Source organism: Heteronotia binoei, chromosome 7 (assembly GCF_032191835.1).
Source record: "Heteronotia binoei isolate CCM8104 ecotype False Entrance Well chromosome 7, APGP_CSIRO_Hbin_v1, whole genome shotgun sequence".
Lineage (NCBI taxonomy): Eukaryota > Metazoa > Chordata > Lepidosauria > Squamata > Gekkonidae > Heteronotia > Heteronotia binoei.
Window position 1 is genome coordinate 26,522,377 of NC_083229.1, and position 20,160 is coordinate 26,542,536.

Sequence of the window (20,160 nt, forward strand, 5' to 3'; positions counted from 1 at the left end):
CTGACATCAGCCAGAGAGGGACCAACCACTCTGTTACCCTCATCCCACCATTGCATGGAAGGTTGGACCTGCCCACCTGGCTGAGGGATGCTCATGGCCAGCCTTCTCTTTCCACCTACAAGGTTTCACTCCACTTTCTTTGAAAGCAAGGTTTATGGTCAAGAAGGGTCTATGCAGACTGCATGGTTGATTCTCCTCCCCCCCTTCTGCCCTGCCAATATATATGACATGAAGTCTTGCCTCTCCTTTAATTTCCTCCCCAAATGTGAGTGTTTTAGTGCATGATCCTCAGCCTTGTTTGGGTTTATGATTTATTTTTTTTACAGTGCTTCTGCAATGTGACAAAAAGCAGGGGTCCCCAACCTTTTTGAGGCTGTGGGCGCCTTTGGAATTGTGATCCAGCGTGGTGGGCACAGCTGCCAAAATGGTAGCTGTAAAATGGCTGCTGCAGGAGGCGGAGTCGGCTATGAAAGGTTGTTCCAGCTTTACCTTCAGTTTTACAGTTGAAGATCCTTTTGCTATGCTGGCAGCTGCTGCCAAAGCAACGTTTTGAAAAATCTGCATGACCAATCAGAAGCCTCAATGGGCAAAAGCCCCAATTGGCCCCACCCACTTTCTGAAAACACTTGACAGGCACCAGAAAAGGTGTTTGCAGACTTCCTGATGTCCATGGGCACCACACCATGTTGGGGACCCCTGGACTAAAGTATTCTGTAATTCTTATTTTGTTACCCATCTCTCCAACTGCAGCTTAAGTTGAACTCCAGAACCTGTTTTTTAGTGCTAAGTTTTAAACAAACAAAACACTAGTCTGAATGTGTGACGTTTAAGAAGGGTGCTGTTGAACATGTACAGAGGGCCACTTCAGTTAGGGGATGTGGCTTTCAGCCAGGTCTATGCTTGGATCCTATGCAAGCCCAGCAAATAGGGTTGCCAGGTCCAGGTTGGGAAATACCTGGAGATTTTGAGGCTGGGGTTCGAGAGGGGAGGGTCCTCAGTAGGGCACAATTCCATAGAGTTCACCTTCCAAAGAGGCCATTTTCTCGAGATGAACCAGTCGCTTGGAGATCAGTTGTAAAAGCAAGATATCCCCAGCTGCCGCCTGGAGGTTGGCAACCCTACAACCATGCAGCATAAGCAGCAGCATTGTTCTCTTGCACAGCAGTGTTTCAGCCCCTCCCATTGTGTCCCCATGGGTCAGTGGACCTTCAGGAGCACCCTGGAGGTTGACATGTGAGGCTACAGTGAGAGAGGGGAATTTATGAAACTGGCCTTCTTTCCTAATGGCATTCAAGGTAATGTATGAAGGGTTTCCAGAAGTGTCCCATCTAGATACCTAGAGGAGAGGCCTTGGCTCAGGAATAAAGCATCTGCTTGGCATGGAGAAGGTTCCATCTCCAGTTAAGAATGATCAAGCAGGAGGTGATATGAAAGGCCTCCGCCTGAGACCCTGGGGAGCTGCTGCCAGTCTGAGTAGACAGTAGTACTGACCATCATGGACTTCTGTCATTAGACTTAGCCTCTGAAGATTTTGGGGGTGGAGTCTGGGGAGGGTATGATTTGGGAGGGAAGGAACCTCAATAGGGTGCAGTGCCATAGAGGTCACCTTCCAAAGAGGTTGCCTTCTCCAGGTGAACCAATCTCTATTGCCTGGAGATCAGTTGTAAAAGCAGCCATACTATTGGATCCGTACTATGAGAACTAATATATGCCCAGGGTCCTTTGTAAACAATGTGGTGCTGGGTGAGGTGTATTCAGGGCTTCCTCAATGGACAGGTGGAAAGGTTTTCTCAGGGTTGAAAGCCTGAACACCATTGGGTTATCTATCTATTTGTTTATGGCTATTTTTAATCTTAAGGAGCTCAGGGTGGCACACAACGGTTTCCCCTTTTCCATTTTACCCTCGCATCAACCTTGTGAAGTAGTTTAGGCTGGAAGAGAGTGAGTGAGTGAGTGGCCTAAAGTAATAGTGGGAATTCAACCCTGAGGTTTTCAGGTCCTGGTCCAACTTTTTAACCATGATGCTGAGCTGACCTTGGCTTCATTGCAGAGGTTCCCACCTTTGTGAGTCCACAGGTACCTTTGGCATTCTGACTTGAGGTAGTGGGCACTGTCACAAAATGAAGAAGAATTGCAGATTTATACCCCGCCCTTCTCTCTGAATTAGAGACTCAGCAGTTTACAATCTCCTATATCTTCTCCCCCCAACAACAGACACCCTTTGAGGTGGATGGGGCTGAGAGGGCTCTCACAGCAGCTGCCCTTTCAAGGACAACCTCTGTGAGAGCTATGACTGGCCCAAGCCCATTCCAGCAGGTGCAAGTGGAGGAGTGGGGAATCAAACCCGGTTCTCCCAGATAAGAGTCCATGCACTTAACCAGTACACCAGCTTTCTGAAACTGGTGGCTATAGGGGGTGGAGCCAGCCACACAGAGGAAGCCCAAGTATAGGGGAAAAGAGGGGTAATTTAAAAGATACACAGGGAAGGAGGAGTGAGAATAAAACTTGCAGTGTGGTAGTAGTTGCTGCTGAAATGCTATTTTAATCTGCCACAGCCAACTGGATCTCCATTGGCCAATCAGAAGCCCTGCAGGTCAAGAACTCCACCTGGCTCTGCCTGTTTTCTAAAAATGTCTCATGTTTTTGGTACCATGCTGTTTCCTTTTCAAAGAAGGGCAGAAGGTGGAGGGAAAAGCCCTTGAATGTTTAACCTAATATATAAAAAATTATTTGAACTTTCTAAAATGAATTTACCTTCTCTTTCTGTCACTAGTCATCCAACCCTGTGAGAGAAATGTCTGAGAAAGACCAAAACAATGTTCATTTTCTATTCTTTGAAACCTTGCCTTGTTTAGTGTTTTATTAATTCCCATATGCCCAAATACATATATTCACAACACCATACATATTTTTCTCCGCTGCACAAAATATGTCCTCTTGATTTATTTTCTCAGAAACCCTTTTGATTCTCCCTTTCCAAGATCTCTCCCCAACCTGCAACCCTTCCCGTATACTTGTAACAACCTTTAAAATATAAGAAGCCCCAGGAACCTGGCATTCAAGTTCTGGATTTTGGTGTTGCTCCCACAAAGGAAAATAACAGAGGGATCTGTCCTTTTGAAGCCTGAAGACACCTTTATCGTTGATACTAATTTGTTAATTCCACAGCTCTTACAAAGATTGAGACAGCCTACAGAATTGATTAAAACCGTAATGCAAAATGATACAATCAATTAAAATAAACCCAAAGAGTTGCTTTTGCCACACCCAAGGGCTTTCCAAATCCCTGTGGGATTTTGGACTGTTTCTTCTTTGAAGATTAAAGCAGTGTACTCGCATGCCGTATTACAAAGAACCTTCAAGCATCGAGGTCGGGGTGGCTTCTGTCTGCAAGCCCCAAGGCCTTTAAGCATTCAGAACCAGTTGCTTGGTTCTGACGATCCTGTCTTATGAAAATAAACAAGAGAAGAATTAAAGGAGCCGCCAGATAACAGTAAAAGCAGCAATACTGTGCATAAAGGTAAAGGTAGTCCCCTGTGCAAGCACCAGTTGTTTCCAACTCTGGAGTGACATCGCATCATTATGTTTCCACGGCAGACTTTTTATGGGGTGGTTTGCCATTGCCTTCCCTATTCATCTACACTTTCCCCCCAGCAAGCCGGGTACTCATTTTACCAACCGCGGAAGGATGGAAGGCTGAGTCAATCTCGAGCCGGCTACCTGAACCCAGCTTCTGCTGGGATCAAACTCAAGTCATGAGCAGAGAGCTTGGACTGCAGTACTGCAGCTTTACTACTCTGCGCCATGGGGCTCCTCAAATACTGTGCATAAGCCAGTCTAAAAACAGACATGTGTAAAAGAACATTACTCTTTTCTTTTTAGAAGTGATACTCATCTGAAAATTAAACTGTTTAGAAAAACCCTTTAAAATCCTACTTACTGAAGAAGAAGAGTAGGTTTTTATACTCCCTTTTCTCTACCTTAAGGAATCTCAAAATGGTTTACAATCTTCTTCCGTTCCTCTCCCCACAACAGGCACCTTGTGGGGTAGGCAGGGCTCAGAGTTCTGAGAGAAACTGTGACTGACCCAAGTTCAACCAGCAGGCTTCATGTGGTAGAGTGGGGGAATCAGGGCTTTTTTTTTTTGTAGAATAAGCCCAACAGGAGTTCATTTGCATATTAGGCCAAACCCCCTGGCACCAAGCCAGCCAGAACTGTGTTCCTGTGTGTTCCTGCTCAAAAAAAGCCCTGGGGGGGGGGGGGGGGGAATCAGCCCAGTTCTCCAATTTAAAGCCACTGCCGCCCCCACAATCTAGAGGGACGCATCTCCTAGGAGAGACTGTTCCATAGTGTCAGGGTTGCATGAGAAAAGGTAGTTCCATTGGATGGAAACCCATAGAAGAGACATGCCTTTGATTATCGCAGCGCCAGCTTCACGGCCTCACTAGATCTCTAATTTTCAGTCTCTTCGGGGTATTTTACTTGTTTCGATGGATGGGACCACTGCAGCTTTGTGGTTTTTCTCACACAATATAGGCTCACGAGAACTTGAACTTAAAACCACAGATTTATTGTTACAAACAGTCTTAAACTGGGGATATGGGAGATATTTACACAGGTTACTATTTTGTTTCAGGCTTCACGATTACTTTTTCTTTTGTTTTGAGTCTTTCACCGTTACACAGTTCACCTTCAACTCCCTCTCCACCTTTTGTCGAGGTCTGGCCTCTTGGGATAGATGTGTCTAGTCACACCCCTCGACTGAAGACTCTTCTCTCAGCCCTTCTTGGTGTCTCTGACCCACATCTACTCCCTCAACCTCCTCACTAGGTCTTTAGAGTAGTTTCCTGGTGTCTGCGACCGTTCAGGTCTTTAACTGACTCACACACACACACACAGCCCTCTCGGCTGGTTAGGTCAAGCTGGCAGTCTCTGGAAGACTTCCCCGTCTCCTCATCCAGCTTCTTCTCAGGATCAGCTTCTTCTCAGCCTCTCTCAGGCCCGAACTGACCCTCTCAGTCTTTCTGTCAGGCTCCCACTCTGACAGACTCCTGACCGAACTCCTGCCTCAGCAGTCTCTTGTCACCAACTCACTTTTTTCCCTCCCTGAGAGCTCTGAGCACTTAGCCCCCACCCTCAGGTCACCTGACGCAGCCCTGTGCGTCTTCAGTTTATTCTTAACCCATTGCTTTCCGTCACACATGCCTTTGATGGCCATAGATATACATATTTTCACTGTTCTTGTTTCCACTTCTAAAGAGAGTTTTAACTGTAGTGGAGTGGCCACTTTCTTTAGCAGCAGGCCTGAAATTGTGAAAACAGCAAGGCTATTAAGCATTCTGAACAGGATTTCTTTGTATCCTGTTCAGAAAGCTTAATATCCTGAACATCTCCTGATTTCGGTGGGATAAAACAGTGCTCAATTTTCTGTAAACAATACCTTTTCTGTAGCGGCCCTAATAGCCCAGGCTGACCTGATCTTGCTAAGCAGGGTTGGCTCTGGTCAGCATTTGGATGGGAAACCTCCAAGGAATACTCGTGTTGCTATGTAGAGGAAGGCAATGGCAAGTCACCTCTGTTCATCCCTGGCCTTAAAAACCCCACGAGGCTTCATGGCATGGCCACGAGTCAGTTGCAACATGATAGAGGATTTTACTTTTAGTAAGTTGTACGCAGGGCTTTTTTTGAACAGGAATGCACACAAATGCAGTTCCGGCTGGCTTGGTGTCAGGGGGTGTGGCCTAATATGCAAACGAGTTCCTGCTGGGCTTTTTCTGCCAAAAAAAGGCCTGGTTGTATGTACAAGTGTATTCCATTGCAACCAGTGAAATGTAGTGCCAGATATAATGGCATGTACCTGAAATGATCTCCATTGCTTAGTTACTCCATGCTTGAAGGTTTGTAATTGAAGGTGTGAAAGGGCTTCGTACAAAAAAAATCTCTTTTATGGAGAAATGGAACATAAGAACATAAGAGAAGCCATGTTGGATCAGGCCAATGGCCCATCTAGTCCAACACTCTGTGTCACACAGTGGCCAAAAATATATATATATATACATATACACACACACACACTCTGTGGCTAATAGCCACTGATGGACCTCTGCTCCATATTTTTATCTAAACCCCTCTTGAAGGTGGCCATGCTTGTGGCCGCCACCACCTCCTGTGGCAGTGAATTCCACATGTTAATCACTGGAAGTACTACCTGTGATGTTTGATTTGTGAAATCTCAGTGTGACATGCAAGCAGGGGTGGAATTCTAGCAGGAGCTCCTTTGCATGTTAGGCCACACACCCCTGAAGTAGCCAGTCCTCCAAGAGCCTACAAAAAAGAGCCTTGTAAGCTCTTGGAGGATTGGCTACATAAGGGGTGTGTGGCCTAATATGCAAAGGAGCTCCTGCTAGAATTCCACCCCTGCATGCAAGTGATATGCACATATGTTCCTTTGATGCCAGGTCAGTGTAGCTGTGGCACAGGGGTCATTACATTACAAAGTTACCTCAGCTTTCTGGCAAAAAATTGGCTGCTTTCCCATTTCACCTGGGGACAAGTTAGTTCAGAAAACGTACCTTATTTCCTGGTTGCTTGAATCCATGTGGTAATAACGCTCCTTACTAAAGAGTAACAGGAACTGTTTTGGGTTGACATTCAGGTTCCTGTGGTAAGACAAAAATGTTTATAGAGAAACTTGAGATGTTAGAGCAGTGATTCACAATGTGTTGTGCTTTAAAGCAGGACTCATGATCATGTTGGATGCAACGTCCACCAACAATTGAGCAGAGAGGCCTGGCCTGCACACTTTAGACCTTTCCTCTCTCTGCTAATATTTGAACTGTGATATAATAAAAAACAAGAGTCCCACTGGATCATAGCAGTGGTCCATCTAGTTGAGCACCATCTCTTACTCAATGGCCGACCAATTCCTCTGAAGGATCAACAACAGGGCGTAGAGGTTTCCCTGACATTGTTTCTTGTGGCCCTAGTATTCAGAAGGTTATGGCATCTGAATGCAGAGGTTCCCTTTAGTCCCCATGGCTAATATCCACTGATAGATCTGTCCTTGAAACTGTTGAACCCTCTTTTAAAGCTGCTTATGCCTGTGGCTACCATTGCATCCTCTGGCAGCAAATTCCACATTTCTTTTTTCTTTTTACCTAGCCCACCTTGCAGAAGGCGCTGTGTCGGGGGAGGGATCCCAGAGTCAGGGCTTTTTTTTGTAGCAGGAACTCCTTTGCATATTAGACCACACACCCCTGATATAGCCAGTCCTCCTAGAGTTTACAGGAGGCCCTGTAAGCTCTTAGAGGATTGGCTACATCAGGGGTGTGTGGCCTAATATGCAAAGTAGTGCCTGCTACAAAAAAAAGCCCTGCCCAGAGTCATCACAGTTGCCCAGAAAGTACTGAGCAGTGTTGGGTGGTGGGATGTTGGAAGCAAGATTAAACTAGATTATCTTGTAGTTACAAGAAAGATTCCTATCTGTTACTCTGGGATGGAGACATTACATACACTTGAGTGTCAGTTAATGTGTACCTCCAGTTTTAATCCAGAGGAAAGCCCTGGTGTTTGAGATACTATCTGTTTGGAAGACATTGAACTGGACAATAAGTTCTTTACGTACAATATGGACAATACATTATGCATGGGCAGTGTATTATGGTGCTGATATGCTCAGCTTTGCAATTATAGGAAGAGATTGGGGTGATTATCTCTAAAGGAGATACACTCAGCGTTGGTGAGGTGTTTGCAGTTCCTGTTTTACATTTACAAAAGGATTATTTGGTAGGCGGTTGAGGAGAAGTGTATAGTCAGTCTTTAAATACAAGTCCATTGAGACAGGAGCAGTGCCAGGCTACAGTTATTTTTAGGCCTTAGAGTTTCAACAGTGTTCCTTTAACGGCTTGCTTCCTTCAAATCGGAATGAAAGAAATAGGTCAGAGCCAATAACGGAAAGCATTTTGATCTGTGTTGAATATTTGCCGCCCCCCTGCCTCTCCTTTTTGGTTTGTGTATAGGAGAAAAGAAGTTGTCTGGGGAGATACGTTTGAATATGTGTATTCTTGCTCAAAATGTGAGCCAGGCAAAGATAACTCAGTAGGGTATTTGGTACAATTAACTCCATGAATTTTTGTTGTTGACTGTCAGCGTAGGAGATACAAGCCCTATAAGAATGGCACTGGAGCTCAAAGTGAATTGCAGTGGGCGTTGCGATGGTATGTAGGAAACCTGCACAGGGCTGTCAAAGGAATTCAGGCAGAAGATGGAAACTGTATTCAGATATCATGCTGAAACATGGACCGTTTTCACACACAGCTCACGTCGCAGTCACAATCCTGTTCCCTCTGCAGCGTCTGGTCGGATTTCCCACCATCTGCGCTGAAGTTATAGGAAGTGCCACAGCTTTTGCATAGCAAACGTAAACCGCTAAAACCCAGTTTACGTTTGCTACGCAAAAGCCGTGGCACTTCCTGTAACTCCAGCGCAGATGGTGCGCTCCTGTAACTCCGGCGCAATCTGACAGATGCTGCGGAGGGAACAGGATTATGACTGCGAGGTAAGCTGTGTGCGAAAACGGTAATGATGTTATCAACAGTGGTTAGTTGTGATGTGTTTTGTTAGTGGGTTCCAAAGCCAGATTTCAAATTGTGGTTTTGTAGCTGGTTTCTTTTTTTTTTTTTTTTTAATAAAAATTTTTAAGTTTATTTCACCAAGGTGCATGGACAAATTACATCAAACAAGAACAAAACCAAAACATGACATACAATACATACATAGAAACATTCCACCCTTCTCAGACATCCTAAAAATAAAGAAAAAATCCCTCCACCCCTCAAACATACTCCCAAACATCCCGGGAGCGATTGGAGATTAAATTATTCTATTTCTATTATTCCAATATCAATCCTTTACTTTTAACCCAGCAGTAAATTGGTTCCCAACTTTCTTTACATTTTAAAATATCACCATTACGGACTCTAATAGTCATCAAATCCAGTTCCGCCGCTTCGGTAAGTTTAACAATAAATTCTTCCCTTGACGGAATTTGCGGGGATTTCCAGTACTTAGCAAATAATATCCTCGCAGCAGTAACGATATACATCAATATCTTAATTATTTTAGGTGGAAAATCTTGCCTACATACATTTAGAAGATATAATTCTGGTGAGTGTTCCAATTTAATCTTTAGAATTTTTTGGGTCCAAGTATGTATTAAAGCCCAGTACTTTTTGGCGCGCTCACATTTCCACCATATGTGGAATAGTGAACCTTTAGTTTTTTTACATTTCCAACATTTATTGGAGTAACTGGGGTATATCTTAGCTAACCGGTCTGGTGTCAAATACCACCGATATATCATTTTGTAGAGATTTTCCTTATACAAAGCCGGGGTCATTAGTTTAACATTTCGCTTCCATATTTTCTCCCAATCATCTAAACAAATATTAAATCCAAAATCTCTTAACCATTTTATCCATGATTCTTTTACCTGCTCTTCCTGCATTTTTTCTCTTAGTAACCATTCATATATTTTAGAGATTAATTTCTGGTCTCCTTGCATAATTTGATCAAAATCATTTAGTTTCTTGGGGAATCCTCTTTCCTTATCTTTTTGATAACATGATTGTATTTGACATTTCAACCACCAGTCAAGTTGGGTCATTTCTTCCATTTTTAAGTTCTTTTGCTTATCTAATAGACTTTGGTAATCTAATAAGTTTTTCCAATTATACAAATTGGGGTGTGTATGAGCCTCAACCGGCGATAGCCATAATGGAGTATAAGAGTAATATTTTCTAATTTCCATCCAAACTCTATATAGGGATTTTCTTATCTCATGTCTCCAAAACAAACTGTTTGGAGGCGGATTCTGATACCAAAGATATCCATGCCATCCTTTCCCCAGATCTGCCCCTTCAATGGCTAATGTCCTCTTATCTTCCAATGTAAACCACTCTTTCAACCATACAATACGACAGGCTTTATGATATAAGTTCCATTCTGGTAGAGCAAAACCACCTCTGAGTTTACTGTCCTGAAGTATTTTTAGTCTGATCCTAGGTTTTCTGTTTTGCCAGATAAACAATGAAGTTATTTTATTAATCCGTTGGAAGAAGGACTTCGGCAGCATAATAGGAATCATTTGGAAAAGGAATAGAACTCTTGGCAATACGTTCATTTTTATGGTTGCGATTCTCCCTAGAAGCGATATATGCAAATCTTCCCAATTTCTTAAGTCCTCTTGAATTTCTTTTATTAATTTTTCGTAATTGTCCCGGTACAAGTCTTTAAGCTCATTAGTCATTTGAATTCCTAGATATCTTACTTTTTTCCCATATGTGAATTCCGATAAAGCTTCAAATTGGTTGACTTGCTCCTTATTCATATTCTTTGTAAAAAATTTCGTTTTTTGCAAATTGATCTTTAGTCCCGAAACTTGTCCATAATGTTTAAATGTTTCTTTAAGTTGTCCGATAGAGAGATTGGGATCTTCTAAGATACATAACAAATCATCCGCGAAGGCTCGAATCTTCAACTCCTCTCCTCTAATTTTAATCCCTTTTATTCCATCTTCGTCTCTTATTCTTTGCATTAAGAACTCCAATGTTACTATAAATAATAATGGTGATAGGGGGCAACCCTGTCTTGTGCCCTGCGCTATGACAATCGAATCTGTTTGAATATTATTAAAACTGATCTTTGCATTCTGTTCCGTATAAATGGTTTCCACCAGTCCGCAAAAAAATTCCCCACAACCTACTGCTTCTAATGATTTCAAGATGAACCTCCAATTTACATTATCGAAGGCTTTTTCAGCGTCCACAAATATTAATGCCACTTGCTTTTCAGGGTGTTCTTTATAATATTCTATTGCATTCATTAAAAATCTTACATTTTGCTTCATTTGCCTATTTGGAACGAAGCCAGTTTGGTCTTCATAAACAACCGCACTAATAATTCTTTTGAGCCTATTCGCCAGTATAGTAGCAAAAATTTTGTAGTCACTGTTTAACAGCGAGATAGGCCTATAGTTTCTAGCCTCCGCTGGATCTGTACCTTCTTTGTATATCAATGTAATAAAAGCCTCTTTCCATGATGCTGGGATTTCATGATTATTTTGTGCGTTCTCAATTACATTTTTATACAGGATAAGTAGTTCTTCTTCAAAGTTTTTATAGAATTCTATTGGAAGACCATCCGGCCCCGGTGCTTTATTCAATTTTTGATGGTTGATCGCCTCCACAATTGTAGCTGGTTTCTTAATTACAGTTTGTAGTAATTGTGGCCCCATGTGATGATTAAATTCGCAAATCACAGTTTGTTGAGTGGCAGTTCCCACTGTGGCTGCTGGGCCTAGGCTTCCCAACCCTCCCGCCCTGGCGGGGGACCCCAGGATTTCCAGCCTCTTCCCCCGCTCCCCAAAAAAATGGAAGCGGGGGGAGAGGGGGAAACGGCACCAAAAAGCGTGGCGAGCCGCGCCATCTCGGAGCGGGGGGTGCCGCTGCGCTGCTGCCGCCTCTTCTCCGCTTCACCGTGGCTGCTCCTCCGAGATGGGCTCAGGCTGGGCCCATCTTGGAGGAGCAGCTGGGATGGGGTGGGGAGGGGGCGGCGGCGACACAGTGGCATAGCCCGCTCCACTCCTGAGGTGGAGTCAAAGGGGGGCCAGGAGCGTGGCAGGGAGGGGGGCGGGAGAGAGAGTGTGCCGCTCTAGGCTGCGCTCGGAAGTGCCTCCTCCTCTTCCTACTCGGTCTCTGGGGCAACGCCAAGTCAGACGCCTTAGCTTCCCGCCCGCCACCTTCTGGCGCGGCCTCCTGGGGTGGGGGGGAGGAAAAGCAAGAGGGCCACTCTAGGCCGCGCCCGGAAGTGCCTCCCCTTCCTGCTCTGTCTCCGGGGCAACGCCAAGCAGAGGCCTTCGCTACCCGCTCGCTCGCCCTCCACCCGGCAGCTGCTGGCTTGGCCTCCTGGGGGGGGGGTGCAGCTCCCAGGGAGGGTGGGTGGGGGTGGCTTCTTGCCTGCCCCCTGGGTCCACTTGGGGTGGGGGTGGGGCGCTGGTGGGTGGGCTGCTGCCATGGCTGGTCCTGCCGCCGCCGCCATCCAGATTGGGGACCAGCTCATCTTGGAGGAAGACTACGACGAGACCTACATCCCCAGCAAGCAAGGTGTCCCCTCCTCGCCCTGCCCAGGGGGTGGGGGTCGCCCGAGGGGTTTTTTTTGAGGTAGAGGCACCAAATGTTCAGTACAGCATCTAGTGCCTCTCCCCAAAATACCCCCCAAGTTTCAAAACGATTGGACCAGGGGGTCCAATTCTATGAGCCCCCCCAAAAGGTGCCCCTATCCTTCATTACTTCCTATGGGAGGAAGGAATTGAAAAGGTGTCCCTTTAAATGAGATGGCCAGAACTCCCTTTGGAGTTCAATGTTGCTTGTCACAGCCTTGATCTTGGCTCCGCCCCTAATGTCTCCTGGCTGCACTCCCAAAGTCTCCTGGCTCCACTCCCAAAGTCCCCAGATATTTCTTAAATTGGACTTGGCAACCCTAGCTGGGCCATAGAGATTTATTTATTCGATTTTTAGCCTGCCCTTCCCTTAGAACAGGCTCAGGGCGAGTTACATCATAAAAGCAGTCAACAGTAAAAACAGTAAAACACTAATTTAAAATATACAAAATCTAAAATTACAAAGACTAAAATGGCAGACTCCACCTCACAGACATGGCATATTGTCCAGGTCCAGCAGGTCTTGTAGCACTGGGTTGGAATGAGGGGGAGAGGCTGGTAACAAGTGATGCCTACTGCCTCAGCTTAAAGCCTGGTGAAAGAGCTCTGTTTTACAGGTCCTGTGGAATTGAAGCAGATCTTGCAGGGCCTGGATCTCCAGGGAGAGCTCATTTCACCAGGCAGGGGCCAGGGCTGAAAAGGCCCTGGCCCTTGTCAAGGCCAGATGGATGTCTCTGGGAGCGGGTATTACCAAAAGTTGTTGGGTCACTGATCATAAGGACCTACAGGGCTCATACAGGGCGAGGCAGTCCCAAAGATATCTGTGTGTTTTCCCTGTTGGAAGAGGACACAAGAAGCAGATATACTTGGAAATTAGGATTTGTTCCTTATGATTGGCAGAATAACCAAGTAGATTCAGGGAGATGTTGGTCTGAAGCAGCAGAACAAAGTTTGAGTCTAGTGACATCTTGAAGACCAACAATATTTTATTCAAGGTATAAGCTTTTTGTGTGCACACGAAAGTTTATAGCTTGAATAAAACTTTTGTTTGCCTTAAAGTTGCCACTGGACTTTAATTTTTTTTTTCAGAATAACCAAGAGTTTATTGCATTAATAGTCATTATTTGAATATTGTTCATCCATAGACTGGGGAGTGGACAGGAAAGCTTGAAAGGTACAAAACCAGTCAAGCCTGTTGCTGAGATAAGGCCTGACCTATAGGTATTTACAGTGATGTGGGCTGTCTGGGAAAATTTGAATTGGAAAATTTTCTGGGAATTTTCCCCCAGAAAATTATCCCATTCAAATATAAATAAGTAATTGAAATATTTAAATTATATTAGGAAACTTTTATTAATGTTAACAAAAGAAGGCAAAAATACTATGTACAAGCCCTGTGGTTTGTCATGTTCGTATCTCACGGTTAGCCCATGTAATCTGATTGATTTGCTGCACAAGAAACTGACAACTGTAGAGCTACAGACTGCATATGTGGGGTGGAAATCCCCCACCCCTCAGAAAAATATAGCATTGGACAATTTTTTGTTTTGGAAAATTTTCTGCCCCACATCGCTGGGTATCTTGTAGCCAGGCCAGAAGGAGGCCAATGGACTTGCCTGCATTTGTGGATGATGGAAGAATAATAACAAGTTTCTCCGCCTTCTATCTGCAGTCCAGAATAGTTTGCCGAAAGATCAGAACGTCCATAATTTTAGTCCTTTTTGCTCAGAAGGGCCCCAGCAGGTCCTGCGTGAGATGGTTTTCTTCTTCAGTAAATTCCCTATCATTTGTATTGTTTTCAGACCTCTTGTGACATTGATGTTTTGCATGAAAGAATAATGAAATGAGCGTGTTGGCTGTGTAGATCTCTTGACAAGTGATTAAAATCAGAAGTTTTAATTCTCCATTGTCCCCAAGCTTTTTGAAATGATTTCAGCAGCCTAAATGAGGTTTCAAAGGCAGTAGGGACCTGTACAGCCACGCACACCCTTCCCACACCGCCTACGTGCACCCACACCTTATATTTACATTATATAGCTACAAATAACTCTTGGAGAAAGGGAAGTCCCTTCTCTCCACCGGTTCCTGCTGCCTCTGCTTCTTGCTCCCTCTCTCCACCACTGTTTTCTCCCCTTCCGATCTGCTGCCATAGTCAGAGTCTCTTCCCCACCCCTGCCTCTCTTTAGGGCTGCCAACTCTGGGTTGGGAGTTGGAGCTTGGGAAGGGACCTTAGCAGGTACCATGCCATAGAAGGCCACCCTCTGGTGTAGCCATTTTCTACAGGGGAACTGATCTCTGTAGTCTGGAGATCAACTGTAAAACCAGGAGAGCTCCAGACCCCACCTGAAAGGTGGTAACCATATCATTCTTGCCCCCATCTCCATTTCTCTCCCCCCCCCCCAATTCCACTGATTTGGGGTTTTTTTCCTGCTGCTGCAGCAATGTCTAGTGGGGTTGCTAGGTGGCCTCCAAAATGGCAGATGTGACGCAGCATTATAAGAGCTCTCCCTTTCCCTTAAACTGTGATGGGTGGTGGGGGGGACCAAGACAGTCAAATGTGGGTGCAAACTAAGGCAAGGTGACTTATTTCTTTAATTAAAAGATTTGTAACTAGCCTTTTCTCATGGTTCAAGGAGTGTAAACTGTATAAAACAGTATCTGTTTTTTGTTGCCTCCATTCATGTTGCTCCCCCTCTGTGTGGGATATTTGAGAGTTGTTTTGGAGGTGCCGAAAGCGCTTTCCTAGTCAAGTCACACTCCACCTCAGGCTAAGAACGATGAATTTGAGCTCTCCTCTACTTTCTCCTGTACTTGCTTATAACAAGTGTATTAATTTGTCATCCTTGTCTGTCTTCCTCAGCTTAACAGCTTCTTTATTACTTTATTCTGTGCTTTTATTAGGTGTTGTCTGGATGTGTTTTCTTTTGGGTGTAGAACATGCAGTGATGACTAACAACCCCGCCCCCCAGCTTTATGAACAACCATGTTGTAGAAGTGGCAGAGGGGTCTCTTATATGGAGCTTCCTCACAACATTGTCCATTTATTGGGAGTTTTCTCATCATTTGTCCTTGGTTTCTCAAATCATCTTTGATAAGATTTCTATCCACAGTGAGGGAATGGTAAAAATAATTTGGTGGAGCAATACATGGGTTTATGCAAAATGACCGTGGGAGTAGTGTTTTTTTTAAAAAAGAATTAATCTTAACAGTTCTCTTTTGGTCTTCACATGATGATTTTCATCTGGTTTGGGTGCCGAACTGTGGTTGTTTCTCTCCGAGCGTCGTCACAATATTGCAGTCAGTGTGTTGCCTTTCCTTGGTTACCTTGTCATTCCTCCATACTTTCTCAATATCAGATAAAAGGTTATTTGAGAAAAAAGAGAAAATCACCGTAAGATGCTGTCTTGAAGAAGCTCAGAACTGGCTGCATCTGAGCACCCAAACCACAGGAAAACCAATATATGAAAGACCCAAAGGAGATGGTTTTGATGTTAAGGTGCTGAAAAAAGCCCACACCATGGCCATTTGATGTACACCAAAATATTAGCCCCTCCAGTCTTTTTTATCCATTCCCTCATCTTGGGCTGTCTGATTTGTCATGAATAGAAACTGGGCTTTCTCAAGTGAGGATGACTGAAATTATGGAATAGTCTTCCTGACACTTTACCTCAGATCTTTCCCTCCTAACTTTTAGGGAACCATGCATAACCTTCCTGTTTTGGAGAGACTTCCTGCTTATGTTTTTTGAGGGTCAGTGACTCTTTCAGTCTGCAGTTAAGTATATTATTGGCAGATGGCTGTAGTTAAGATTTTGTGAATTTATTGATTTGTTTTCTGTGGTGTTAAGTGTTTGCCATCCTGTATTTTTATTGAACTCACCTCTTGTTGTTAGCAGCCTTGACACTTTTGAAAAGGCAAGGATTACACAGTTGAGATTAAAAGATAAAAGTGGGCTGTGTTGTCTCCAAGAGAGTTGTATACTTGTTATCAACAATAATATGTACAGAAGGTAAGAACTGAAAATGTTGAGTGAATGGGTACAGGGGGTGGGTGGGTGAGTGATTTTGAAGAATACCAGTATGACATTGACTTTTAAGGAAAATTTCTGAGTCTGGTTCCTTTCATATGATTTGCAAAGTGTTAAGTAAAGGTTGTCTGTTCCGCACTTCAGCCTCTTGTGTCATCGTTCTGTAAAGTTTGTAGCAGCAAGCTAATTCACTGTTGGCTTTTTAATAAAAATAGCTTGGAGAGTGGGATGTAGTGCAGTGAATAAGCTGTAGGAGGTGAGGAATTATTCTTTGGAAAGGAATTTGCAATCTTAGTGTCCAATATGTACAAGAGTTATTGAAGGCACAAAAGAAAGAATCAACAACTTGGTATGAATGAAGGGCACTAAAGAGCCAGGAGTTAAAAATAAAGCCAACAACCAGGACTTTTTTTTTAAGCAGGAACGCCCAGGAACGCAGTTCCGGCTGGCTTGGTGTCAGGGGGTGTGGCCTGATATGCAAATTAGTCCCTGTTGAACATTTTTTCCAAAATCCCTATGAAAAACAATGATGATGGCAACTCATCGGACGGTGGCAACTCAGGGATTCCTGGAGGACACTTCCGCACTGGATCCATTCCAGTCCGGCTTTCGACCAGGTCATGGGACAGAGACGGTTCTGGTCGCTCTCATAGATGACCTCATGTGACATCTGGATCAGGGCGGCTCAGCGGTGCTGTTGCTATTAGACCTGTCAGCTGCTTTTGATACAGTTGACTATCAGCTACTGACTAGCCACCTTGCCGATGTGGGGATTCAGGGGTCCGCCTTATAGTGGTTGACCTCCTTTCTCCAAAATCGGGGACAAAGGGTGGTGATAGGGGAGGAAGCATCCCAGAGGCACTCTTCTCAGTTGTGGGGTGCCACAGGGAGCGGTCCTATCCCCGATGCTATTTAACATCTATATGCGCCCCCTTGCCCAGATTGTCAGGAGGTATGGACTGGGTTGTCATCAATATGCAGATGACACCCAGCTCTATCTATTGATGGGCGGCCAGTCTGACTGTACCCCGGAAAATCTAGACCTGGCTCTTCAAGCTGTGGCTTCTTGGCTCAGGCTGAGCCGGCTGAAGCTGAATCCGACAAAGACGGAGGTTCTCTATCTGAGTTGGGGTGGTCCGGGGGGGAGAGGTTCATCTGCCGGGTGCCATTAATACCGGCCCCTAAGGTCAGGAGCTTGGGCATGCTCCTTGAGTCCTCCCTTACAATGGAGGCCCAAGTAGCAGCCACTGTTAGATCCGCCTTTTTTCACCTTTGGCAGGTGCGGCAGCTGACCCCTTTCCTGGAGCACGACGACTTAGCAATGGTGATCCATGCTACGGTCACCTCAAGAATAGATCACTGTAACGCTCTCTACATGGGGCTACCCTTGACGCTAACCTGGAGACTACAGCTAGTGCAGAACGCTGCGGCGCGGCTGTTAATGAGACTCCCTCGATGGGAGCACATTCAGCCGGTGCTGAAAGAGCTGCCCTGGCTTCCTGTTGTGTTCCGAGTTCGTTTTAAGGTGTTGGTACTGACCTTTAAAGTCCTTTATGGTCAGGGACCTGTCTATCTGCGGGACTGCCTTTCTCCGTATATCCCCCAGAGAGCACTGCGTTCAGGAACGAAAAATCTACGTCCATCCCTGGACCAAAAGAAGCCAGGTTGCGTATGACACGAACCAGGGCTTTCTCGGTGGCAGCGCCAGAACTCTGGAACGCTCTCCCAGAGGCCATAAGGGCCCTGCGGGATCTGCCTACGTTCCGCAGGGCCTGTAAGACTGAATTGTTCCGACAGGCCTTCGATATCTAACTGAGAGAGAGCTGCCACTGGACATCATATAGAGCACCATGTAGAGTACTGGTGGTCACCACCGAATTTTCAGAACCGCCTATATTGTATTATATTAATACAGGACCATGAAATGGTTTTAAATAATTTAAATATGTAATTATGTTTTATATGTTTTATTAGTTTTAATGGTAGTAATGTAATGTTGTGAGCCGCCCTGAGTCTGCTTGCGGAGAGGGCGGTATATACACACACACACACACACACACTTGATCTTAGCCAAAAGGCCGAGAAGCGGGATATAAGCTTAATGTAATAAAATAAATAATAATGTAATGATACCAGGGGGTGTGGCCTAATGTGCAAATGAGTTTCTGCTGGGCTTGTTCTACAAACAAAGCCCTGCCAACAACCATTTATTTTTAAAAATCTAATTTAGTTTAGAGTTTGTGATGCCTACCTCCAGATGGGGCCAGGGGATCTCCTGGAATTACAGCTCATTCCAGACTACAGAGATCAGTTCCTATGGGGAAAATGGATGCCTTGGAGGGTGGACTGTATGGTATTGTACCCCACTAAAGTGCCCAGGCTCCATCCCCAAATCCTCAGGAGTTTCCCAACCGAAATCTGGCAACTCTAACCCCCTATCCTCATCCTGTGGCTGGGGGGAACCTAGTAACCCCATTTAGTTGTATGCTAGATTGTAATTTGTTGTATGCTAGATCGTAATTTGTTATTATTGCTGCTGTTATATGGTATAAAACCATTAAAATCAAACCTCCCTCCCGTGCATATGTCATTAAAACATCTTTTAAAACAGTTTAAAACAGAATCTTTCGGGCTCAAGTGCCGTGTTCTACTGGAGAAAGTTTTCCTTCCAGACGTTTTGTTCTCAGCTGCGGAGAACCTCCTCAGTGGCGTTGCAGCTGGAGCAGGCGCTCTGACCTTCTTGGCTGCTGTGCATTGAGTGGGCCAGGGCTGCTGGAGAGCTGCTATTTCTAGGCTGGAGGGGGTGTGATGAAAGGGCAATTGGTTTGTGGATGTGCCCATTGTTTGGTGGGGCTTCCTGGAAGGGTAGTGTTCACAGAACAACCAGCACATTACACAGAACAATCAGCACAATCAACAACCATCTTCCTTTTCTTCACACCCCTTCCAACCCTCCCAGCAATTAACACAGAACAATGGTCACATTCAACAGCCAGTTTCCTTATCACTACCCTTCCAGGAAGCCCCACCAAACAATGGGCACATCCACAAACCTATTGCCCTTTCACCACACCCCCTCCAGCCTAGAAATAGCAGCTCTCCAGCAGCCCTGGCCTCACTCAATGCACAGCAGCCAAGAAGATCAGAGCACCTGCTCCGGCTGCAACGCCACTGAGGATGTTCTCCGCAGCTGAGAACGAAACGTCTGGAAGGAAAACTTTCTCCAGTAGAACACGGCACTTGAGCCCGAAAGATTCTACAAACCCTAATGATGTTACCAGCCGTGAAAACCTGAAATTTTGAGTTTAAAACAGAGTTAATATATACACAGAATGAGCCATCTTAAGGTTGGAGATAATTGCTACCGAGTTCCGTGGCTTTTATGGATAGGGCTCTTGCATAGATGAGCTGCAATATGACCCAGGTTGCCTTCTCACAAACAAATGATGGGCAATTTTCTGGAGTATCAATGTGAGACTTTGTCAGTGTCCATCTCTGAAATACACTTGAAGCACCAGGTAGTTGCTGTTGATTTTTTGTTAACCAGGAATAAGGAATATAAAATGATGCTGGGAAGGGCTGACGGGCATGTGATACAGCACCCTTACCGAAGCCATGCACTTTTGGGGCTGGGCAGTGTCCGGATGGGAGACTTACTGGCAGGGCTTTTATTGTAGAAAAGGCCCGGCACGATTCTTTTGCATATTAGGCCGCACACCCCTGATGCCAAGCCAGCAGGAACTGCTTTCCTGTGCGTTCCTGCTGATAAAAAGCCCTGCTTACCAGGATCCCCACACCACAATATAAATGAAACCTGTGACATCTTTGCTGTCTAAGCATTGCTGTTTTAGGATACTGGAAGCCTTCACAGCGTTCATATGCTTTGGGTCTCAGTATCTTCAAAAAATATGTTTGT

General features: G+C 44.9%; 1 protein-coding gene across 5 annotated transcripts in view; it reads left to right on the top strand.

The window, feature by feature from the left end:
- Nucleotides 1-20,160, top strand: part of SAMD12 (sterile alpha motif domain containing 12) — a 309,305-nt gene that overhangs the window by 548 nt on the left and 288,597 nt on the right. The window lies entirely within an intron of this gene.